Below are 26,098 nucleotides of genomic sequence, written 5' to 3' on the forward strand. Positions count from 1 at the left end.
GAATTTGTCTCTTAGATAACAGAGCAAAGAACTGGAAGCAATACAAATATCCAAGCAGGGTTAGTTCATATAGAACACACACCAAGTTATGCAGGGCAGCCATCAGAAATGCCAATTATGAAAACTATGTAGGAATATGAAATAATGTGAGCGATAAAAAAATCCAATGTACAGAGCTTCATTGTTAGGATTACAGTTATGTGTGTCAACAAGGGAATTCTGAGAGTAAAACATATGCTATGTTAGAATATGGGATGCCGGGCATGTTATGGTTTAAAGTTCATCTTCTTGTAACACTAGATCCACAACATGTGTTTCCAGTGTTAATTAAACAAGAAAATAAATTGACAACAGGAGTGCAATTACTGTCAGCATACAACATGGTCCCTTCATCTCTTTTTCCTCTTAGGGGCACATACCTTTTCAGGTATGTGCCAGCACTCTGGGAGGCAAAGGCTGATGAACTATTCTGTAAGTTTGAAACCAGCCTACTTATTCTACACGAAGGGGTCCAGGCCAGCCTTCCAGCCATGGCTACATAGTGAATCTCTGACTCAAAAAAAAAATAATAATCAGGGAGCTGGAGAGATAGCTCAGCAGTTAAAAGCACATATCGGGGCTAGAGTGGCAGCCTAGAGGTTAAGAGCTTTTGCTGCTCTTTTAGAGGTCCCTGGTTCAGTTCCCATCACAGCTCAAACCAGCTGTAATTCCAGTTTCAGGAAACCCAATGCCCTCTTCTGGCCTCTGCAAGGCACCAGGCACACATGTGTACACAGATATACATGCAAGCAAAACCAAACACTCAACTAAATAAATAAAGTAAAAAACAAATGAAAGCAAAAGAGATTTATTTGATTGGCTAGAGTGGCACCGGGGAGGCAGAGGCAGGCAGATTTTGGTTAGTTCAAGGCCAGTCTAGTCTATATAACTAGTTCCAGAACAGCCAGAGCTACACAGAGAAATCCTGTCTCAAAAAAACCAACCCCCCCCCCCACCCCCCCAAAGCACATGCTGGTCTTGGTCTTACAGAGGACGTGACTGGGACTTGACTTGGTTCCCAGGACCCACATCAGGTGGCTAACAACTGCCTGTAACTCCAGCTCCAAAAGATCTGACAGCCTCTCTCAGCCTCCAGGAGCACTGGCACACACATAGCATACACACAGAGAGACACACACATACACATAAATAAAAATAAGATAATACCAATTTTAAAAGCTACTATACAAAGTTATTTCAATTTTAAAAGGGGGGAACTTAACACAAGTCCTAAATGAAAACACCCTGGTGATTGTTTCAAGATCTATATCTATAATGAGGTATCATATAATGTTTGGGTTTTTTTGTTTTGTTTTGTTTGTTTTTGGTTTTTCAAGACAGGGTTTCTCTGTATAGCCCTGGCTGTCCTGGCCCAGGCCAGCCTGGTCTCTTTGTAGACCAGGCTGGCCTCGAACTCAGAAATCCGCCTGCCTCTGCCTCCCGAGTGCTGGGAATGTTTGTTTTTTTAATCAAAGAACAATAAGTATGCCATTGTGACAAAACAGATACATTGAGCAATGTTTCTAACACTGCAGTGTCATAAGTCAGGATCGCAGAAGCACTGTTACTAGAGCTGAAGTAGCCGGTGAGCGGATGGAATTTTATAAGACTCTGAAAGCAGAAAGATGAACATGTAATCGCTCAGATCACAAGAGGCTTGAAGGGAACAGATCCACTTGGTTGTTTGTCCAAAATATTTAACCTCCCCTGCTCTGACCTTCACCTAGGGCAAACTCCTCTGCAAGCAGCAGCTGCAGGCTTCTCCTCCTGCCTCGCCCCCACCTGCCTTTGCCTGCAGTCCATGCTGCGCTGTGCAGCCTGTGGCCTGCACCAAAGATGATACATAGGCTTAACTTGCAACTTGTTTCCTTAGAATTCTTCTACAGAGGAAAACAAGAGGGCATATATACAAGTACACACACACACACCGTGTACCTTGTAATGCAAGGGGTCTGCCACCCTGAAATGAATGTGGCCTGAGCAATGAGAGGACTCAGAGTGCAGTCGCCATGGAGGAGATCCATTTCTGCAGGAGTATGAACCTTTTGTGCTCCCACACAATGGGTGTCCACAACAGAAACCTACTATTCATCTACTGTACGCCTGGCTGCCTACAACACTGCCCTCTGTTTCAGTGGAGGAAAGCTGTTTTGTTGGCCTGGCTAAGATGAAGCGTGCTACCAAGAGAGCTACTCCCCCAGTCAGGGAGAGATTGAACTAGGCATTTGTAGCCTGTGATGTTGCCTTTAGAAATTGCCCCTGAACAAGATAGGAGATGCAATGTGACTCCACCACACCCTGCCAATGAACTAATCTGATCCTGTCATTGCAAACCTCCCTCAGGGTTCCCTGCTGCCGCCTTCACAAAGTCATTTGTAGGAGGAAATGCGGTGCTCTGTTAAATTCAAGCTGCTTGTGTCAGGAGCCCATATCTATTCTTTCATTATTTCTCTCTCATCTGTGTGCGTGTGTGTGTGTGCATGTGTGTGTGTGTGTGTGTGTGTGTGTGTGTGTTGCGCTTGTCTGTATGCATGTGTGTGTGCTTATGTATGTGCATGTGTGCGCATGTGTGCTCACCTATGCCTGCATGTGTGGAGGTCAGAGGTTGAGTTTAGATGTCTTCCTCTCTCATTTCCTCCCTGATTTTTGAGACATAGACTCTCCCTAAACCTGAAGCTTGGTGTTTGTCTTGGCTAGCTGGCCAACATGTCCCCAAGATCTGCCTGCCTGCTCCCAACACTCCCCCAACACTAGAGTTACAGGAGCATAGCCCTACACCCAGCTTCCTCAGCTGGAGATCCAAACTGAGATCAGCATTTTTGCACAAGCACCTTATTCACCGAGCCATCCCCCCACCCTGGTCCCTGTGTTCCTTTACTTGCAAGTAAGAACTGTAATGATACCGACTTTTAACTGTGCCTACCAAAGAGCCTGCCATTCAAGAAATGCTCGGGAAATGTGTGCAACTGTGTTGTTATTATTACCGCCAGACTTCCTAGCACAGGCAATTTCCTAGCAGGGGCTACAGAGCCCAGCTCCTGCACAGCTGTCTGGGTTTGTTTCTTGCAGTGTTAATGTCACAGCTGTCACTGGGATCACAAGCTCTAGGAAGCTCCTAGAGTGTAGGCTGAGGTGGGCTCATTCCACCACACATTTCCTTGCCGGGGCATCTTCTGGTGGATGGCTGCTGAGAAGGACCTCTCAAGTCCCCACCTCCTGGGAGTTAGCCACTCCCTCCTTTGTGCTTCCTCTGTGGTCTACAGCAGTGGCTCTCAACCTGTGGGTTATGACCCCTTTGAAGGTTGAATGGCATTTTCATAGGGTTGTATATCAGATATCCTGCATATAAGATATTTACATTACGATTCATAACAGTAGCAGAATTACAGTTATGAAATAGCAAGGAAATAATTGTATGGTTGGGACTCACCCCAACATAAACTCTTAAAGAGTTATAGCATTAGGAAGGTTGAGAACCACTGTTCTACACCGACATTTCCTTCTATTTCTTGGTTTACTACCTGTTCTCTTCTCTAAGCCTTAGGACAGAGGCCACTGTGAATACTTACTTTTATCTTTATAATCTGCCACTCTGATAGACTCTAAGCAAATATTTATTCAGTAAATAGAAAGGAAAAATTGGCCAATATTCACAAACCCAAGAACGTTACTCTGAGACAGTAAGCACCAGAATAAGGATGAAGAATAAAGATCATATAACCAATGAGAAGAAAATGTGAGTTTCCCAGGAAAAAGCCATTCTGGATTAGGATTCAGCATCTCTATATGGGGGAGAGGGAACAGAAGTGGCATGGAACTGGTTCTAAACTAGCTGCTGCTGATCACTTAGTGAATAAACAGTGCTCTTAAAAATCTTTCTTTGGTGGGGAGATGGGGGCTGGGCAGATGGCTCAGCAGTTAAGTACACTCGCTGTTATCCTGAAGGTCCTGAGTTCAATTCCCAGCACCCACGTAGCAAGCAGCTGACCACTGTCTGATGCCCTTTTCTAGTATGCAGGTGCATATGTAGAAATACACCCACATATACCCAAACTCTTTCTTCAAGACAAAAAATAATCCTAACTAGGAAAACATCTCACCTTGCCCAAAGCAGCCAGTATTGTTTGTTTGTTTATTTGTTTGTTTGTTTGTTTGTTTGTTTTTTCAAGCCAGGATTCCTCCAGGTAGCCCTGGCTACCTGGAACTTGCTCTGTAGATCAGGATGGCCTTAAACACAGAAAAACGCCTGCCTCTGCCTCCTAAGTGCCAGGATTAAAGAAAGGCACAGTGTACCGCCACTACCTAGTCTTAAGAGTAGCCAGTGGTCTTGTGAAGGTTCTATGCCCCAGTATAGGGGAATGCCAGGGCCAGGAGGCAGGAGTAGGTGGGTTGGGGAGCAGGGGGAGAGGGAGGGCATAGGTGATTTTCAGAGAGGAAACTAGGAAAGAGGATAACATTTGAAATGTAACAAAAGAAAATATCTAATTAAAAAATAAGTAATAATTAAAAAAAAAAAGAGTAGCCAGTACTCTTAAAGGCTGAGCCATCTCTCCAGCCCTGGATTAACATTTTAAAAAGATTTCCCAAGTCCCTACAGGAGAGGGTGTCATGCTATATGGACAAGTATAAACAAAGAAAAGTTAGGAGGCTACTCAGCCTAGCTGAAAGGTAATGTGGTCTGGACTAGAAGAACGGATACATTGGGGATTCTGTAGATAAGATAAGACATGATGGAAGACTGGATGAAGATGACTAAGAAAGGGAAAGCTTGGTAAGAGGTACAAGCCAGATATTTGAGTATGTGGAGGGAGTTAAGTGAGGCGTGAGAAGCCTGGAGCAACAAGTCTCAAGTGGAGGCACGTTTAAGACTCTCCTGTTCCATTCTATCCTAAAACAAAAGGATATACCTTCTTCTCAGCACCTCATGGCACCTTCTCCAAAATTGACCACATAATTGGTCACAAAACAGGCCTCAACAGATACAAAAATATTGAAATTGTCCCATGCATCCTATCAGATCACCATGGACTAAAGCTGATCTTCAATAACAAAATAAATAATAGAAAGCCAACATTCACGTGGAAACTGAACAACACTCTTCTCAATGATACCTTGGTCAAGGAAGGAATAAAGAAAGAAATTAAGGACTTTTTAGAGTTCAATGAAAATGAAGCCACAACATACCCAAACTTATGGGACGCAATGAAAGCATTTCTAAGAGGAAAATTCATAGCTCTGAGTGCCTCCAAAAGGAAACTAGAGAGAGCACACATTAGCAGCTTGACAACACACCTAAAAGCACTAGAACAAAAGGAAGCAAATTCACCCAAGAGGAGTAGACGGCAGGAAATAATCAAACTCAGGGGTGAAATCAACCAAGTGGAAACAAGAAAAACTATTCAAAGAATCAACCAATCAAGGAGCTGGTTCTTTGAGAAAATCAACAAGATAGATAAACCCTTAGCCAGACTCACTAGAGGGCACAGGGAAAGCATCCTAATTAACAAAATCAGAAATGAAAAAGGAGACATAACAACAGATCCTGAAGACATCCAAAACACCATCAGATCCTTCTACCAAAGGCTATACTCAACAAAACTGGAGAACCTGGATGAAATGGAGAAGTTCCTAGACAGATACCAGGTACCAAAGTTGAATCAAGATCAGGTTAATGATCTAAACAGCCCTATATCCCCCAAAGAAATAGAAGCAGTCATTAATAGTCTCCCAACTAAAAAAAGCCCAGGACCAGATGGGTTTAGTGCAGAGTTCTATCAGACCTTCAAAGAAGATCTAATCCCAGTTCTTCACAAACTATTCCACAAAATAGAAACAGAAGGTACTCTACCCAACTCATTCTATGAAGCCACAATTACTCTGATACCTAAACCACAAAAAGACCCAACAAAGATAGAAAACTTCAGACCAATATCCCTTATGAATATTGATGCAAAAATCCTCAATAAAGTTCTTGCTAACCGAATCCAAGAACACATCAAAACAATCATCCATCCTGACCAAGTAGGTTTCATCCCAGGGATGCAGGGATGGTTCAATATACGGAAATCCATCAACGTAATCCAGTATATAAACAAACTCAAAGACAAAAACCACATGGTCATCTCGTTAGATGCGGAAAAAGCATTTGACAAGATCCAACACCCATTCATGATAAAAGTCTTGGAAAGATCAGGAATTCAAGGCCCATACCTAAACATGATAAAAGCAATCTACAGCAAACCAGTAGCCAACATCAAAGTAAATGGTGAGAAGCTTGAAGCAATCCCTCTAAAATCAGGGACTAGACAAGGCTGTCCACTTTCTCCATACCTATTCAACATTGTACTTGAAGTCCTAGCCAGAGCAATTCGACAACAAAAGGAGATCAAAGGGATACAAATTGGAAAAGATGAAGTCAAAATATCACTTTTTGCAGATGATATGATAGTATATATAAGTGACCCTAAAAATTCCACCAGAGAACTCCTAAGCCTGATAAACAGCTTCGGTGAAGTAGCTGGATATAAAATTAACTCAAACAAATCAATGGCCTTTCTCTACACAAAGAATAAACAGGCTGAGAAAGAAATTAGGGAAACAACACCCTTCTCAATAGTCACAAATAATATAAAATATCTTGGCGTGACTCTAACTAAGGAAGTGAAAGATCTGTATAATAAAAACTTCAAGTCTCTGAAGAAAGAAATTATAGAAGATCTCAGAAGATGGAAAGATCTCCCATGCTCATGGATTGGCAGGATCAACATTGTAAAAATGGCTATCTTGCCAAAAGCAATCTACAGATTCAATGCAATCCCCATCAAAATTCCAAATCAATTCTTCAACGAATTAGAAAGTGCAATCTGCAAATTCATCTGGAATAACAAAAAACCTAGGATAGCAAAAACTCTTCTCAAGGATAAAAGAACCTCTGGTGGAATCACCATGCCGGACCTAAAGCTCTACTACAGAGCAATTGTGATAAAAACTGCATGGTACTGGTATAGTGACAGACAAATAGACCAATGGAATAGAATTGAAGACCCAGAAATGAACCCACACACCTACGGTCACTTGATCTTCGACAAGGGAGCTAAAAACATCCAGTGGAAGAAAGACAGCATATTCAACAAATGGTGCTGGCACAACTGGTTGTTAACATGTAGAAGAATGCGAATCGATCCATTCCTATCTCCTTGTACTAAGGTCAAGTCTAAGTGGATCAAGGAACTTCACATAAAACCAGAGACACTGAAACTTATAGAGGAGAAAGTGGGGAAAAGCCTTGAAGATATGGGCACAGGGGAAAAATTCCTGAATAGAACAGTAATGGCTTGTGCTGTAAGATCGAGAATTGACAAGTGGGACCTCATGAAACTACAAAGCTTCTGCAAGGCTAAAGACACCATCAATAAGACAAAAAAACCACCAACAGATTGGGAAAGGATCTTCACCTATCCTAAATCAGATAAGGGACTAATATCCAATATATATAAAGAACTCAAGAAGGTGGACTCCAGAAAGTCAAATAACCCCATTAAAAAATGGGGCTCAGAACTGAACAAAGAATTCTCACCTGAGGAATACCGAATGGCAGAGAAACACCTGAAAAAATGTTCAACATCCTTAATCATCAGGGAAATGCAAATCAAAACAACCCTGAGATTCCACCTCACACCAGTCAGAATGGCTAAGATCAAAAATTCAGGTGATAGCAGATGCTGGCGAGGATGTGGAGAAAGAGGAACACTCCTCCATTGTTGGTGGGATTGCAAGCTTGTACAACCACTCTGGAAATCAGTCTGGCGGTTCCTCAGAAAATTGGACATAGTACTACCGGAGGATCCAGCAATACCTCTCCTGGGCATATATCCAGAAGATGTCCCATCCGGTAAAAAGGACACATGCTCCACTATGTTCATAGCAGCCCTATTTATAATAGCCAGAAGCTGGAAAGAACCCAGATGTCCCTCAACAGAGGAATGGATACAGAAATTATGGTACATTTACACAATGGAGTACTACTCAGCTATTAAAAAGAATGAATTTATGAAATTCCTAGCCAAATGGATGGACCTGGAGGGCATCATCTTGAGTGAAGTAACACAATCACAAAAGAACTCACACAATATGTATTCACTGATAAGTGGATATTAGCCCAAAACTTAGGATACCCAAGATATAAGATACAATTTGCTAAACGCATGAAACTCAAGAAGAATGAAGTCCAAAGTGTGGACACTGTGCACCTTCTTAGAATTGGGAACAAAACACCCAGGGAAGGAGTTACAGAGACAAAGTTCGTAGCTGTGATGAAAGGATGGACCATTTAGAGACTGCCGTATCCAGGGATCCATCCCATAATCAGCTTCTAAACGCTGACACCATTGCATACACTAGCAAGATTTTGCTGAAAGGACCCAAATATAGCTGTCTCTTGTGAGACGATGCCGGGGCCTAGCAAACACAGGAGTGGATGTTCACAGTCAGCTATTGGATGGATCACAGGGCTCCCAATGGAGAAGCTAGAGAAAGTACCCAAGGAGCTAAAGGGATCTGCAACCCTATTGTTGGAACAACATGATGTACTAACCAGAACCCCGGAGCTCTTGTCTCTAGCTGCATATGTATCGAAAGATGGCCTAGTCGGCCATCACTGGAAAGAGAGGCCCATTGGACTTGCAAACTTTATATGCCCCAATATAGGGGAATGCCAGGGCCAAAAGAATGGGAATGGGTGGGTAGGGAAGTGGGGGGCGCTATGGGGGACTTTTGGGATAGCATTGGAAACGTAATTGAGGAAAATATGTAATAAAAATATTAAAAAAAAAAAAAAGACTCTCCTGTTCCATACAGACTTTAGGCAGAAGGCCGTTAGCAAGAGGTGGGTACTTGTTCTGTACGTGGCTGGTTAGGAGAGGACAGCTGTGAACATGAGGAAGCAGAAACGTGAGGGGGGTCCTGACGGGGGTGGGAGTGGGGCGCTCAGGATGCACACTCGGAGATCCTCAGAGACATAGAACGAGGCCCAGAAAGTAGAGTGGCCAAAACCGCAGTGATTCAGTCATGTCAAAGCTGTTGAGAGGGATGCTTGCCAGGAAACATCAGGGCCTGAGCCTGATTTGAAGAACCTGTATAAATAAGCCAGGCATGGTGACACATGCTTACAATCTCAACACTGGAGAAGGAAAGAGAGGCAGAGGCCAGACCAGCAGACTCGGTGAACTCCAGACCAATGAGAGACTCTCTCACAAACTAAGGTGGAGGAGCTGGAAAGATGGCTCTGCAATTAAGAGCACTTCCTGTTCTTGCAGAGGACTCACTTTGATTCCCAGCACCCACACAGTGGCTCTATCATTAACTATCCCACATGTTGTGCACACAGAGTAATACAAGCAGACACACATACATATAAATAAATAAATAAATAAAAATAAAAGGACATGATTGAGGGAGGCACTGATGGTGACCTCCGACCTCTACAGCCATGTGAGCATATCTCCACACACACACCCACACGCACACACGGCCACAAACAGAGCACAAAATAAACCAATCAATAAATACAAACTTACCTAAAAGAAGTGGCCTTCGATTTGCCATAAAGGCTACTGGGTAATAGAAACAGAAAAGTTCTAGTGAAAGAGTGGGGGATGAGCACAGTGAAGACAGAACGAAGCCAAACCTGTGGGCAACTTAGAAATTTATATCAGAAGTGAGTGCGGAAAGGTAGAGCTGGGGTGGCCAGGGCTATGATATGAATAGGTTCTCAACTAAGAAAAGAATTTTCTGGGCTGGAGAGATGGCTCAGTGGTTAAGAGCACTGACTCTCTACCAGAGATCCTGAGCTCAAATCCCAGCAACCACATAGTGGCTCACAACCATCTGCAATGGGGATCTGATGCCCTCTTCTGGGGTGTCTGAAGACAGCGACGGTGTGCCCACATACATGGAATAAATAAATCTTAAAGAAAAAAAAAAAAAGAGAGAGAGAGAGGAAAAGAGGAATATAGCTACAAATTGCCAAGGCCTTATAGTAAACTTAAAAGTCTGTAATGTCCTCAAGGTTTTTAAAAAAAAAAAAATCCCTAAACTAAACTGGTGTGCAGAAGAGCCGGGTCTGATCTGGTCCCTACTGCATCCTCTTGCAGCCATGCCACCGACTCCAGCACACACAGCGGGCTCCTGGGAAAGATCCCAAGCTCGGGCTCTGAAGATAACCACAACAAAGCGGAAGGGATCTTCAGCTGAGTGAACTGACAGAAACATCCATCCCGCTTCTTGCATCTCTGTGAGCAGGCTCTGTTCTCTATTACAGACCTCTATGACTAAATTTGTTTTCAAATGTCATTGATGTTTGCAATAATATCAGGGGTTCAACTAACTGAGGGACCCTCAGAAGTTGTTGCCCCTTTATGTCCAGCATACGGATGGGAGATAACAGACACAGGAAAATCACATTTCACTGTCAGTAGAAAAGCTGAGGAATTCACTCTCCAGCGCTGAAGAAAGCATCAGAAAGACTTTTAAATGATGGTTTACATTGAACAAGACTAAGATGAAAACGAAAGCACGTGTCGGTGCAGATTTTTCTTTGCTAACTATCTTAGGTTTTCAGTGGCCTCATGCTCTAGGAAGTGGCTTTTCCTAGGCAGCTCTTATCCCTGACCTGCTTGTCACAAGGCAGCATAAGGCCACGCTGCCTAGCTACATCGTTCTCTATCGGACCACTGCCTGTCCCTGGTATTCCTGCTTTCACACAATGATATCTCCCCCCAGAGTCCTCCAGGCCTCTGCTCTGAAACTTTATAAGGCCAGGTCATATGAACCACACAGTTTTAGCTATTGATCATATCAAATCTTTATTTTAATAATTTATTTAATTTTATGTGCATTGGCGTTTTACATATATATATATATATATATATATATATATATATATATATGTCTGTGTGAGGGTGTCGAATCTTGGAATTACAGACTTCCATGTGTGTGCTTGGAATTGAACCTGGGTTCTAGAAAAGCAGTCAGTACTCTTAACTGTGGAGCCATCGCTCTAGCCCCATATCAAATTTTAAAACTACTCTCTTATTCAAGTATCAGAATGGAAGGAAGAGCACTTTAGGAAATCCAAGATGCTTACAGGCCACCAACAGCAGGAGAGGTGGCCTAGCAGTAAATTCAGATGGATTAGGGCTGGAATTTAAACTCTGTCCCTCTTACTAGCAGGAAGGTCCTGAGCAAGTCACTCTCCAAGGCTTGGCTCCTCTATCTAGAAGGTAGAAATAGTATTACCTACCCCAAAGTCTCCTTAGTGATGTGCTTTGGTAAAACATCCACTATGGTACCTGGCTCATAGCAACTGCTCTATAAATACAAATTCCTTGGCTCTAATGATTTTGTAAATGCCAGCTTCTTCAATAAGAAGCTCAGAAAGATAGATCACATTCTCTATATTGTATTAGAGTGTCCATAGTCCCACACACATAGTTCAGCACATCTGTAGGCCCTTAACTAAGCAGTTTGTAATTTGATCTTAAATAAGAACAACAGCTGCAGATTTGTTCTATATCAAACCAGGAAATGCTGGTACCATGTAACTAGGAAGCAAACCTGCTATATTCCTTTCCAAGAATTCTGATTAAAAGTCTGCTTTGCTAACTTCTATTTAGAAGACAGGGTTTTATTCTGGAAACAGGGCACATGCCTTTAATCTGAGCACTTGCAAGGCGGAGGCAGGCAGATCTCTTTGAGTTCAAGGCCAGCCTGGTCTACACAGTAAGACTCTAACCCCTGCCCAACATGCCCTAAAAGACAGGGCTTTTGATTTTTACTGAGGTATTTTGTTGTTGTTATTGTTGTTGTTGTTTCTCTCTGTATTTTTGCATTTTCATAAATATGCTTTATTTTATAATTTTAAAATAAGACAGGAAGCTTACCAAAATCAGAAGTGAAATTTAGACTATTACAAAGAATTCTTCCATTTAGCTACACAGATTTTTTTTTAATTATGTGAAAACATTCCCCAGCTGGGTATGAAGTATATCTGTAATCAAAACACTGGAAAGGCTGAGGCAGGAAGTTCATTGAAATTTGACCACAGTCTCGTATACATAGCAAGTCTTAGGCTCTCTTGGGCTGCACAGGGAGACTCTGTCTCAAATTTAAATTTTGAAATTTTCTTCCTTCCCCATACCTTTGTCCCTCCCTTCCTCCCTTTCCTCCTGGTATCTTTCCTTCCCTCATTCAACTAAACCCAGAGCCTTATACATGCTAAACAAGAACTCAATTACTGGTTTATACTCCAGCCCCGAAATTTCTTATAATTAAAAGTTTTGAGGCATTTGCCTCTCATGTTCATGGTCCTGTTTTCAATCTCCAACATAAAAATGAATGATTGAATGAATGAGAAAAATACTCGCAGGTGAATCTGATAGCAATCTGTTTGGGATCACGTTTTCTCCCAATAGACTACTCCTGGAGTCAAGCAAATACAAATTCCAAAACAAACAACATACAAGTGCTCTGATGTCATATGTCTTTAAAGAAACTGCATGACACCATTTCCACAAAACACTATCTCCCAATAAGCAATTTCTAAGTCTGCCTTTCACATGGAGTTGTCAAAGGCAAGAGATCAGAGACATGCCAGTAAATAATAATAATAATGGGAAAGGATACCCAAGCCTAAAGCCTGAAAACTGAATTTGACTCCTCTGTTCCTTAATTCCTACTATTAGCTGAATATTTATTGCACTGGTGGTTCTCTCTTTCATACGGTCTTGGCACAGCCCCATGACAGACTCGATCCTACCTCACTGTGTCACTGTGGAGAGGTGTAGCGGGTTACTCGGCCTCTGTTCTTACTCAGCTGCTCAGCCCAGCACTCCAAGTGGGTTCCACTGGCAGCTCCCTATGCCTTCCCTCCTGAGAGAGATGTCTAACATTTATGAGAACGTACTTTAAGAGACAACAGGCTGTTATCCTTTCATGGTTATGTTTTTCATTTCGCACAGGACCTCACACAGATAACAACTCTAACATTGGGTTTTTTTAAGAATGCATTCAGTGATTTCCAAAACTCTCCTGATGTTTTGTCCAAAGAGAAAAAGCACAGGAACACACCGTGCCTGTCAACGTGGAACAAATGATGTCCTTCTCTATAGGATAGTGGAGTGCAGATACCAACCTTTCTATCACAGGAGAAAGATTAATGCCCGTCTGACAAGAGTTCAGCACATCCCTGCTAGGATGTTTACATTCATGAAACTACCCTTTCCCTCTCCCTCTTCTCCAACCTGCTGCCTGAGTTAAAAAAAAAAAAAAAAATCAGACTTGGACACAGAGAGAATGGTGTTTCATAACAAGCCCACAAAGCAGTTTGCTGTTTAATCTTTACCACAAGGTAGTGCCTTTAAACGATAAGGCCCCTTTGTACACCCGCCTGTCCCACCCTGCAAGCACAATGTTGAATTATACAGTTAAGAAATGTGTGCAGGGAAAGAGGCACTGTAGTGACAAGGCAGAGAAGAATGAGATCAAGTCTCCCTCCACAGGCCAATGGAGCAGACAGGCAGGTGGGCACGCTGCAGGGCTGCAAGCAAAGGGCAGGCAGGCAGGCAGGCAGGCAATCCTGTAAATGAGAGCTGAGCTGAGAAGACTGAGGAGGCAGAAAAGCAAGGACTCCTCACTGTGCCGCAAGAGAGGGATGTGAACCTATGAAGACTCCCCCATGTCCTGAAGAGCTCAGACAGCTTCCCAGGCAAATAAGTACACCAGTGAATAAATAAAATCAGGTCGGTGAGTTGACTAGTATAGGTTGAGGCAAGATTGAAAAGGAAAGTGGGGAGCCAAGTTGGCTCACAGGACTGTGTCTAATTTTGCATATTCCCCAAACTATATAAAAACACAGTAAAGTGTTCTTTTTCTCCCTTCTACTAACGAAACCTTGCAAGTACAGACACAGATGAGAGAAGAGAATGGTGTCAAATCTTGGGAGGTTGGGAAGAGTTGAACTGGGAAATCTGAATCCTGAAACGTTCGCAGGAAAAGTCAAGACTCAGCTGTTTAAACGCCCAAATCCTCATAATGGACAGGACTCAGGCCCTTCTCCTCCCAGGCGGTAGCTAGGATGCCAAGATTAAGAACACATGGCAAAGCTGCTCAAGGACATCCTTCTCCGGCTCCCTCCTCACTGACCAAACTCTGGAGGCCTAGGCACTGGGGAGCATCTAGCCAAGGCTGGAGAGGCAACCAAAGTATCCATAAACTGGCCATGGGAACACCCGAGCAAAGAGAACGCTGTTCCTCTTCTCTACGTTTGACATCCTCAGGATTCCCCACAGTAGGAAGGCAGCATGTCTCAGCCTGGGAGTCCCCAGAGAAGCAGGGTAGGCAGCACACTGCTATAGCTACTTAAGGTACAATGGATAGGCCCTCCAACTCCTCCTCTTGTCTATCAGCACATTGTCGGGTAGACTCTCACTCTGTAAAGAAATGGAAGCAGCCAAGGAGAGCCTAAAGATGCTGACATCAGGGGTCCTCACAAAGAACCCACGGTGATCTCCCTGCAGTTAGATCAGAGCTAGTAATCAGGATCCTATGTTCGGACTTTCTGACCACATTTTTTGAAAGCTTTATTGAAATGTAATTCATGTACCACACAATTGATCTTTTAAAACATATGATCCAACATTTTAAAAGTATATCACAATCAATGTTAGAACACTTTCATCTCCCCGTAAGAAACCCTATCCCCATTTGCAGTCACTTTGCATTCTCCAGCCTCCAGTTCTGGGCAGTTACTAATCTATTTGCAGTCTCCATCAGTTTGTCTAGTCTAGTCATTTCTTAGAAATGATGTCATATTCTAAGAGGTTTTTACTGAGAGGTTTCTTTCACTTACTATAATGTCAAGATCTTGATACTCCCATGTCCCCAGCCACACACACACACACACACACACACACACTTATTCTGGAGCAACACAGCCAAGAAGTCACATTTCAGACTGACTTCTTAGGAAAAGTACTTGGGGGGAAAAAGCAGATACTACATGGAGAACAAGGAAAGATGCCGCTAATATTCTCATTAAAATAATTAAATAAGTCAGGTGGAGGTGGTGCAAGCCTTCCCAACACTCAGGAAGCAGAGGCAGCAGATCTCTGTGAGTTTGAGGCTAGCCTAGTCTACCTAACTAGTTCCAAGACAGCTAGAGCTACACAGAGAAACCCTATCTCAAAAAACTATAATAATTATTATTACTATTAATAAATAAATCAAATGGCTTAAGAGATGTCTGGAGAGATGGCTTAGGAGCTAAGAGTGCTTGCTGCTCTTATAGAGGACCTGAGTTTGGTTCCCAATAGGAAGACAGTGGCCCATAGCTACCTCTAACTTTAGTTTTGAGGGATCCAATGCCCTCTTCTGGCTGCTGGGGGGTACCAGTCACACACAGGTGCACATACATACATGCAAAACACTCATACACAAGAAAAATTTAAAAACCTTGCAACCACGAAATAAACAAAACAGTTTAAGAGAAAATACTGTAAGAATAAAAAGACTCCTTAGAAAATGTCAACAAAACCACAGAAAGTTTTTTAACACAATAGAAGGTTTAGAAAATAAACATGATGAAATGCATAAAACAAAATCAAAGGAAAGATGTGGGAGATAGGAGAGAGAAGCTATGAACATTCTGGTAGACTGGTCCAAGGGGCCTGGAGTTGAATAAAATAAACTCCCATGAAAGAGAGAAGAGAAAAATGAAAGAAATATCCTAACAATGTAATTCAACAAAACATCAAAGAACTAAAGGATTCTGATTGTCGTGTTGAAATGATTCAGTTCACCAACCACTGTAAAGATTTTATGAAATTTCAGGAAACGGCAGATGAAGAAAAGATTCCTTCCATAAGCTGTCATTCAGGGGAAAAGCAAATAGGCTCCATGCGAAGGCTGAGAAACTAGAACCCTTCTCCTGACTTCCTTCGCCACAGCAGCAAGATGACAATGGGGCGAGCAATACCTTTAAAAGGCAAAAGAAAACCACTTCCACACAGGCTGCAACGTCTAGGTGTGACGGTTCGTCCTCACTGTCAAGCGACCCTGTTTAGAATCACCATGGAAACACACTTCTGGGATGTCTATACGGGTGTTTCCAACAAGGTTTAACCAAAGACAAAAGACAGACCCTGAATGTGGGCAACACCATCTAGTGAGCTGGGATTCCAGACAGAATAAAAGGAAGCTAACAGAACACCAACATTGGTTTCTCTGGACTTTCTGACTGCTGACACTGCTCAGCTGCCCGAGGCTTCTTTCACTATGACTTCCCTGCAGAGAGAGATTGTACCCTCCGATGGTAAGCCACAATAAATCCTTCCTACCTTAAGTTACCTTTGTTGGGTATTTTATCACAGCAACTGGAGAAGTAAGTAATGTGCTAGGCAAAAGATAAATCAAGTCTAAAAGCACTTTTCAAGCACAAGGAATTATAGGAATTCATATTCCATTCATTTTCTTAAAAGATGCTCCCAGGGGATGCTTTTCATCAAGTGATAGACAAGAAACAGGTCTCCAGGGCAGGAGCCCCCGCCCCCCGCCCCGCTATGACTGCCACACACAGAAGCCAATCAGGTTGGAAAGCACTCAGGGTACAGGCACGTTGAAGGTGGTCACTACCAGCCACTCCACTGGCAGTAAGTCCTTTCTTGTGTCACGGTTCCATTTTATATGTCTGATTACTAAACTTCAAATGCAAAAGGAGACCCTTCTTACACCCACTATGTAGGCTCAAAAACTGTCAAGTAGTTGGCACACTAACTTAATCGATCACATACCTTTGCTTAAAACGTTCTTTAATTCTACTTCACAGCACCTGATGGACCTCTCTCCAAGTCCATTATTATATCACCTCTCCTTCAAAATACTATTATCACTCCTAAAAATACCACTAACTCATAGTTATCACCTAACAATCTGTGACAAAATTTCCCCAAAATCTTTTTTTAATGCCTTCTTAAAAATAGAATTATATGTTATGAGCTGAACTGTGTTGCAATCCCCCAAATTCTTACTGAAGCACTAACCTACTCCCAAGCCCTCAGAATGTAGCTATAATTGGGGTCAGGGCTTTTTAAAGAAGTAAGGAAGTTAAAGCGGCCTCAATCTGATTGGGATCTTTACAGAAGAGGAGACTAGGACACAGAAACAGGGCCATTCCAGAAAGGGTATACCAAAAAGAAAAAAACAGCCTTTGGAGGAAACTAATTAGTATTCACGCACCTTCACAGTGGTCTCCCTACTTACAGAATTGAGAGAAAAGTTTTTGTTTAAGCCACCCAAGCCTGTGGTGTTCTGTTATGGCAGTCCTAGCAAGTGAATTCACACTGTATCCCAAACCATATAAAGATTCACATACTCCTGTCAGCTATATTCTTTCTTTTAGATGGGTCTGACTGTACTACCACAGTCAGTACAGACTGTACTATACCTCAGCTCAAGCGGTCTTTCTGCCTCAGCCTCCCAAATGCCTGGAGCTACAGGTGTGCACTACTGAGTCCAGCTCTGGTTATAATTCTTAAGTCATTACTCTTTCTTTTTTTTTTTTTTTAATGTCATTAACTTGTTTCAGAAGCCAAGCCAGTTATCCCATACCATGTCCTACATTCTAAACTTATGTGTGTGCTTGCTCAACCTGTCCTCTTCCCCCTTGTCTCCAGGAAATCTGAGCCCTGATGCTTGACTGGTTTTAGGGTCCACTGTGAGGTCAGGGTAGTCGCTGGGTACTACTGCATCCTTACCTTAACCTGACAAAGAATGCAAGAATGCATGTGGGCGGGGGGAGCAGGTTGCTCTCTGCTCTTGACTTGAGAGTTAGCTGTGCACCTACTCTTCCATGCCTGTTTGGGTTTAGGGATGGCTCTCACTTCAATGTATAGGAGTTTGACTCTGAGCTACTCCTAAGAGCTGAAGGAAAGTCAGGGAAACTAGAAACAAGAGAGCAGTCCACTCTGTGACCAGGTTATAACTCTTGGATACCCGGCAGTGCACAGCCTGGTGTCCCTCACACTTATTCTCCATGTTTCCTACTTTCTCCTTAGAACCTTCCACAGTGCCCAGGAGCTAAGACCAGACTGACGCAGGGTTACCCCCTTTAGGTTTGTGCTTGCTTCTGTTCAAACAAACAAACAAACAAACAGAACAACAAGAAAACCCAGCATATTGTAAATAATACAACCATGCCTGGTTAAACCACCAAGAAAAGGAAGGGAATGAGAACCACAGAGCCAGGAGAGTCACTGTAAACACTGTTTCTAGGGAATCAATGATTTCCATCTAATTAACTGAACGACGGATACTTCATTTTCATTTTAATCTTAGAGCTTAAAAGCGCTCCTTAGTCTTGTGTTATGTTTCAGGTTACCTTGATTTTCTTGTGAACCATCCACCGAAACTAAAACGCAGGGTTAAAGATAAAGTTACAATGAGAATGCCTAGAACTGCAGTTTACGGGAATGAGCCCCCCTCAGGGATGCTCTTTTGAGGGTATCATTGGGGGATATTTATTCCCAAGATCAATTAAAATGGCTTTCTCAAAATCTATCCATCAAGAATGATTAAAGAAAAATCCTTTCCTTCCACCAAGTTACCTAGTGATGAACTATCTGACATCTTAAACTTCTTCCTGGGAAACCCAATAATATGGCTTCATATGTTTTTCCAGTAAGAAGACTTCCATCTTGCCCCAGGGAATTCATTTGCCTCAAATTCATAAATGGCATAAAGCTGGGAGGGAGGCTTCAGATGACAGAACTGGGATACGGCTTGGCAAGCTGAAGTGACAGGTCAAATCTAGCCCGATTTATAATAACGTCTGTGGTGGTTGAGAATATAGGATTTGCCAAGAGCTTTACATAATTTGTCTCCTTTAATCCTCAGAAGCACACTAGCAAGTCCAGGCTGGGACCCTAACTGGTACAAGGTCACGGAGCAAGTTAACCACAGAATCACAGGTCACCCAGCTCTCCAGGTGTGGGGTTCCCTCCCAAGCGAGATACCGTCAGCACCCAGAAACTAACATTTAAAAAAGTCTGACACCCTCAGAGAACTGGCCCAAACCCTGACCCAGACCCTTTTGGGCACACAAAGGTATTAACACCTTCAAAGAAATATCAGGTAGAACTGATTCCATTAACATTAACGGAGATCTCCGTTTGCCCTCAAGAGCTAACTGCAACCCACCCATCCCCAGCTTGGCCGTGTCTGCTGTCTTGTATGTATCTGGGACTCAGCAAACTCAAACTTTACAGTTTAGGGATCCCCCTCCGCAGACCCCCTCTGCCAGGCTGTCTCCCACCTTTTATTCTCTCCTCCTCCTCCTCCTCCTCCTCGGGGTCACTGGTATTTGATGGGGGTGAAGCTGAGAGAGCGGCACGCACAGCTACAGCACAGTCATATCCAATGGAGCAATCTCCAAAGACAGCCCAAGAATTTTAATGAAAACCAGAAAACCCCTGGCTGCAAGGCAGGACTGCAGTCCAAGCCCGAATGCCCCTCCTTCTGCAGCTAAAAATCCCTGAGCCAGCTTCCTCCCAGAGTGCAGAGGGGGGAAAAATCCTTTCTGCATTCAGTACCGCCTTTCACAGCAACTGCTTTCTGGGATTATTTAGGTTAGAGCAAGGCACATGCTGACTGCAACAGGACCCAGGACCCTGCGGAGCACGGGGTGTGGCTGCAGCAGATCTGTGCCAACAGATTATGAAACAGTCGTCTTTCTTCTCTTTAAAGGCTCCTCTTTCCTTCTGCCAAAGCTGCCTGCCTGCCCACAGCTGCATACAAAGCTAGTGGAGAATCTTAACAAGCTTAAAGGGAAGGGACCAGATTTCACAAACTCGAGAAGCAGAGGGAAAGGCAGTATGCATCGGAAACACTTGCCGCCTGCAGTGATGCTGATCTCAAGCTAGCCCCCATCTCTATGCAGATGGGAACTGTGAACTTGGTGTGATGGAAAAGAATACCAACGCAGAGAGGTTGGTTAACTTTTTCAGGGTACCAAGACGAAACTTTAGCTCAGTATAGCACATCGCAAACACAAACTCCAGGACTTGGGATGGGGATGCAACCTGCTGGTGGACTCCTTACCTAGGATGCAGGAAACCCTGGGCTGGATCCTTAACACCACATAACCCAGGCATGGTGACAAATGCCTGTAATCCTAGCACTTGGGGAGAGGCAAGAAAGCAGTGGTTCAAGGTGAATTTGAGGCCAGCCTATTAACATGAGTCCCAGGAGACAGAGAGAACGACCACAAACTAAAGCCTGAATGTTGGCTCACATCTGTAGTCTCAACATTGGAAAGCTGGGGAAGGAAGACTGCTGTGAGCCTGCTTCCATACCAGACAGAGCCACAGAGTGAGCCTCCCTATACCCCCCACACCCCACCCCTGTCTTAAAAGAAAACAAAAGCTCTTAGAGCCTGTGAGGCCCTGGGTTGAATCCTCAGCACTGAGGTGAAAAAGAATCAAGCTAAACACCTTGGACTACCTCCCCTAATAGAAAGAAGAGGGAGAGAGACGAGAATGCTCACTAGCTGTACACTGGCTATGTGCCTGGCACTAAGCTAAGCTATTCGATGACATTCTATCATGTAATCGTTGGAACAATTAGATAGGATAGGAGTCACTTTTATCCCCATTTTACTATGAACAAACTATGGCTTTGATGTTAACCAGCACCAGGATTTTAACCCTAGGCTATCTAATTTCCACCTTAAAGCTCCTGCAGCCTACACAAGGAAATAGCTTAGGCCATCAGGCCAAGCAAGCAAGTCTCACAGAGCTTGCTCCTTCCCAGTACATTCTAAGCTTACCTTCAGTCCCCCCTGGTACCCTGCAGAATCAGAACCACTGGCCCTGGGAAGTCTGATCACTAAGCCCCTTCCTTCTCAAGCACGTGGACTCTGCTGACTCTGCATGTGGGGAAGAGGGGGCTGCCACCCTTAGCCAGAGACCCCCATGTGTGAGAGACCGGCAGCTCCTTCCTGCACACTACCTCATCAATCCACACAACCCTACAGCAGCCTCCACCCAACCACACACAGGCTCATTTCGTATTCTTAACAGGAGACCATGTGCCTCTACCTAGAGCAACTGTGATTTCCCAAAGGAAGGGACTGTCTAGACAGAGCATCCCAATCCATCTTGACAAGACAGGAGCTACGTGTTGCCAGGTTTGCTCACATAGCTCTCAGGAACTGTGTTCTGTGCCCCAAGGAAAGCTCTGTGCTTGACACTCCTAGGTGATCATGCTGAGCCCCACCCAGTCTGACAGCTCATACACTGAGTGGGAACCATTTTCCAAGCCAGGCAAGTGTCTCTTGAGAAGGGCGTATCACAGGAACATGACACCCTCACTTATGGGTTGAGCACATACAGGCACAACAGCCAGTTTCAGGAAGCAGGCTGCAACTTGAAGGAACTCTTCCATGCACAGACAATGAGGCTTCATGGTGGCTCTGAGGCAGACTAAGCACTCATATGCCAGGCAGCTGTGTCTTAACCTGGAGAATATTCTATGAGGCAGACAGGATTGCTAGTGGGCAGAGACAGCAATGAAGCTCAGAGAAGTCATATAATTTGCCTAAAGTCACACAGGAAGGGTTAAAGATCATGTTCAAATCTGACTTGGTGTTTGTTTGTTTGTTTTTTAGTCTGTTTATTTGATTGGTTTTGGGGTTTTGTTTTGTTTTTCGATTATTGGTTTTTTGATTTTTGGGTGCACACACACTTACTTTGTTTGTGAGACTATGCTGGCCAAGAACTTGTTATGTAACTGACACTAGCCTTGAACTAATGATTCTCCTCTCTCTACCTCCCAAGAACTGGGATTACAGGAATACCGCACCACACTCAGCCTCTGTTATATAATTCAAGCTGGCCTTGAACTCAGGACCTTCTTGCCTCAGTTTCCTGCATGCTGGGATTCCAGACAAGCACTACCACGCCTAGCTTCAGATGTGTTTTAACATGACTTCAACACCCCTGCCTTCTGGCTATGAGATGAGCATGCAGGCCAGCCTCTCTGACAAAGGAGGATTCCAGCTAAGACCTGAAAGAGGAGGAGTCAGCCTCTTAGGAAGTTGGGGGTGGGGGTTGGAGGCGTGTGGGCAGAAGGAACAGGAAGTGCAAGGACTAACAGCAGGAACAAGAAGAGACTGAGCGCAACAGGAAGATGGATGGTTCAGAGGAGGCAGGGCCTTGGGAAACGCAACAAACAGTTTGATTGTATTCTAAGGGCAACGGAAAACAAAAAAACAAATTTAATAGGGGAAATGATGTGACTCAGTTCATGTTTTAAAGAGATAATACTGACAGAGGAGCCCATTCAGCCAAGCCCTTACTTTGCGATAACAAGGACCCGAATCTCATCCATAAAATTGGGGGGGGGGGGGGGAGGAAACCCTGACGATTGTGCTATTATAAAAGCATTCTTGTGTATGCTGACCTTACAAATAAATTAAAAAGATATTAGGGCCGGTGAGATGGCTCTGCAGGTGAAAGCACTCATCACTAAGCCTGATAGCCTGACTCCCATCCCCAGAGAACAATGACCCCATCCACAATGGAGCATGCACACACACATACAAATATAGATACCAAAATAAATAGATGTAATGAAAAAAGTTAAAGACTTATTTTAAAGGAATATTCAAAAATTCTGGCTGCTGTGTGGAGGAAAGACTACACAAAAGAGGCAGGAGTTGGAACAAGGAGAGAAAGGGTCTGGGCCACAGTGAGGGCAGTAGAGATGGATTTTACATTTGCAAATGTGTAAGACTGAAAACACTTGCTGGTGGTGTGTATGAGAATGCTGCCAGATACAAACTCTGAGGTCTCTAGCTTGAACTGGGTAAACGGCGGTAACTTCCGTGCCACTGGACAAATGCAGCTCAGCTGCTGGGCATGGTGCTGCATTCCTTCAATTCTAGCACCCAGAAGGCAGAGGCAGGCAGAGCTCTAAGAGTTCAAAGCCAGTCTGGTCTACATAGAGTTCCAGGCCAGCACAAGGCTACATAGTGAGACCCTATCTCAATAAACAAACAGACCAGAGGTATAGAGACGGCCCAGTGGGTAATTTATTTGTCACACATGTATGGAAACCTTAGTTAGGATTCCAAGAACCCGTGTCAAGTATCATACATCTGTAACTCCAGTGTTCCTATGGTAGGACAGATGGTGGAGAAGCTCAGCTAGCTTGGCATCCACAGCAGTGCACAGAGACCCTGTCTCAAAAAGGTGAAGGGGAAGGATCAGTACCTAAGGTTGTTCTTTTACTCACACAGACACACACACAGTGGCAAATGTACATGTATACACATGAGCATGCACACATACACACATACATACAGCCCAATACATACTACATATACACATGCCCATATACGACATACACAAAGTCAAACAGATTAAAAAAAAGTACACAGCTATCTCCATGGTGACACTGAGTCTTCACTTCCAAAAGCAGGACACACCAGGCAGGAACAGACCATAATCCTTTCCACCCAGCCCTGGCCCCTTCCTTTATTACTGAAGACAACTACTATTGCCGCTGAAGAGCAAAGGGAACAGTTACAGTTATAGTAAGAGGATAGATAGATAGATAGATAGATAGATAGATAGATAGACAAACAGACAATAGTTTTATTATTTTATGCATATAAGTGTTTTGCCTGCACGTATTTATGTGCACCTCATGCATGCCTGGTGCCCAAGGAGGTCAGGCAAGGGCATTGGATGAGATCTCCTGAGACTGGAGTTTCAAACAGCTATGAGCTGCTATGTGGTGCTGAGAATCGAACCAGAGTCCTCTGCAAGAGCAACAAATACACTTAACTGCTAAGCCAACTCTCCAAACCCAATTGAGACAGTTATACAGAAGATTAGTTAATAATTAAGGAATGTTTAAAGGTAGGTGTTAATAGGAAACAATCAATGAGGGAGATTTTCTTATTCATATAGTCAAAAAAATCATCAAGGGTTGAATGAGATATAAGAAGAAACATGGGCAGTTCATCAAGCTATTCTGTATTTAAGAAGAAATGTTCCCCCGTTTCTCTATCTTGAGGGATTTTTCCAAATGCCTACAAATGATAGAGTATTCCACACTCCATCTCTGCCTTTAAGTCCCTGGAGAGTCTTGACAATGGAATATAAATCTGCCCTGCCTCCAACAGCCTAATAAAGCTTCCTTTATTTAATGTGGGTTGTCCTTAAGTGATACGAAATAAATATTAACCAATCCAGGGGTTTAAGTTCAAAGGATTCAGAGCTATGAACTCAAATCCAAGGACCGTGGCCATATAGAGAACCTCTGCTTAATAAGGAAAGCCAAACAAAGTCTGTGTCATCCTTCACATAAAAAACAGTAATCTGGATAGGTGGTTATTTTTAGAAAAGTATCTGTAAATCTATTTTAAGGCTTTGGGTTAGATGGAGATTAACACACAGATCTGCAACTGGCCGAGAGAGAGAGAGAGAGAGAGAGAGAGAGAGAGAGAGAGAGAGAGAGAGAGAGAGACTGCAGGATGTTCAATTCTCAATGGCACATATACTGCTCCCACTTCTCCTAAGGCTCAGGGATGATTTTGGAAGAGGGAGCAGAAAAACTGGCTGGTTTTCTGTCAAATTGACACAAGCTAGAGTCATCAGGGAAGGAGGAGCCTCAGTTGAGGAAATGCCTCCAAGAGATCCAACTGTAGGGCATTTTCTCATTTAGTGATTAGCAGGGGAGGGGTGGGGCAGCACACTGTAGGCTGTGTCATCCCCGGGCTACCGCCCCAGGATCTATAAGAAAGCAGGCAGGCTGAGCCAGTCACATGGCTGAGCAAGTCAGTAAGCAGCATCCCTCCATTGACCCTGCCTTGTTTGAGTTCCTGCTCTGACTTCCTTCATGATAAACAGCAATATGGAAGTGTAAGCTAAATAAAAATTCCTCCCAACTTAGTTTTTGTTCATGGTGTTTCGTTGCAGCAATAGAAACTCCAACTAAGACAAGGTGGACGACTACAAGCAATCAATAGCAAGGTAACTGCACATATGAACTCACAGTAGCTGCAATAGCATGCAGAAAACATGTACAAACCCAAGCCAGACCAGATCCTAGCATGGAGGGAGGAGTTGAGCACAAAGGAGCTACTGGCAATTTTTAGCTTCCAGCAGAGGGAAAGTGTGGTGATGTAAATAGAAATGCCCCCCATAGGCACATATATTTGAATAGCTGATCATTAGGGAGTGGCACTACTTGACAGGGATTAGGAGTGTGACCTTGTTGGAGGAAGTGTGCCACAGGAGGAGGGCTTCAGGGTAAGCCCAAGATCTTTCCCTTCCTGCTGCCTGCTGCCAATCCAGATAGAGAACTCTCCAATACTTCTTCAGGCACCATGTCTGCCTGGGTTCCACCATGCTCCCTGTCATGATGCCAATGAACTAAACCTCTGAATGTAAGCAAGCCCCAGTTAAATGCTTTCTTTTATAAACGTTGCCATGTTCATGGTGTCTCTTCACAACAACAGAACACTAAGAAAAAGAATCAATTTTCTCTAAGAGCATAGCCGCTGGTACTTCAACCATATTCCAGCAGAAGGCCACACATTCAAGAATACCTGGGTACCACAAATCAGTCTTGTTAAAAAGACACACAAAGTAGAATGGATGAGGTAGTGGGGATAGATATGAACAAAACACATTGTAAGAAATTCTCAACGAACTAGTAAACATGTTTTAACTATATATTACCATTTATATATTTTAGTACATGAAAATAGGTATTACCATTGTCAGGTGAGTAAAGTGTCTTAGTTAGGGTTTTACTGGCATCAAGAGACACCATAACCAAGGCAACTCTTATCAAGGAAGACATTTAATTAGGGCTGGCTTACAGTTTCAGAGATCAGTCCATTATTATCATGGCGGGAAGCATGGCAGCACGCAGGCAGACATGGTGCTGGACAGTTGTATATCTTGATTCAAAGGCAGCAGCAAGAGACACTTTCCCA

The 26,098-nt window shown here is 43.5% G+C and overlaps 1 protein-coding gene across 3 annotated transcripts in view; it reads right to left on the bottom strand.

Moving 5' to 3' along the window:
* Positions 1–26,098, bottom strand: part of Rab30 (RAB30, member RAS oncogene family) — a 96,871-nt gene that overhangs the window by 38,993 nt on the left and 31,780 nt on the right. The window contains exon 1 of one of the 3 annotated variants that reach the window (XM_021167803.3): positions 19,403–19,885. The exons of the other annotated variants lie outside the window; for them this stretch is intronic. The gene's annotated coding sequence lies outside the window, so the exon portion shown is untranslated. Of the gene's footprint in view, positions 1–19,402; positions 19,886–26,098 lie in introns of those variants that run through there. 3 annotated transcript variants of the gene reach the window in all.

Source organism: Mus caroli, unplaced genomic scaffold (assembly GCF_978045245.1).
Source record: "Mus caroli unplaced genomic scaffold, Mus_caroli_1 scaffold_8, whole genome shotgun sequence".
Taxonomy (NCBI): domain Eukaryota; kingdom Metazoa; phylum Chordata; class Mammalia; order Rodentia; family Muridae; genus Mus; species Mus caroli.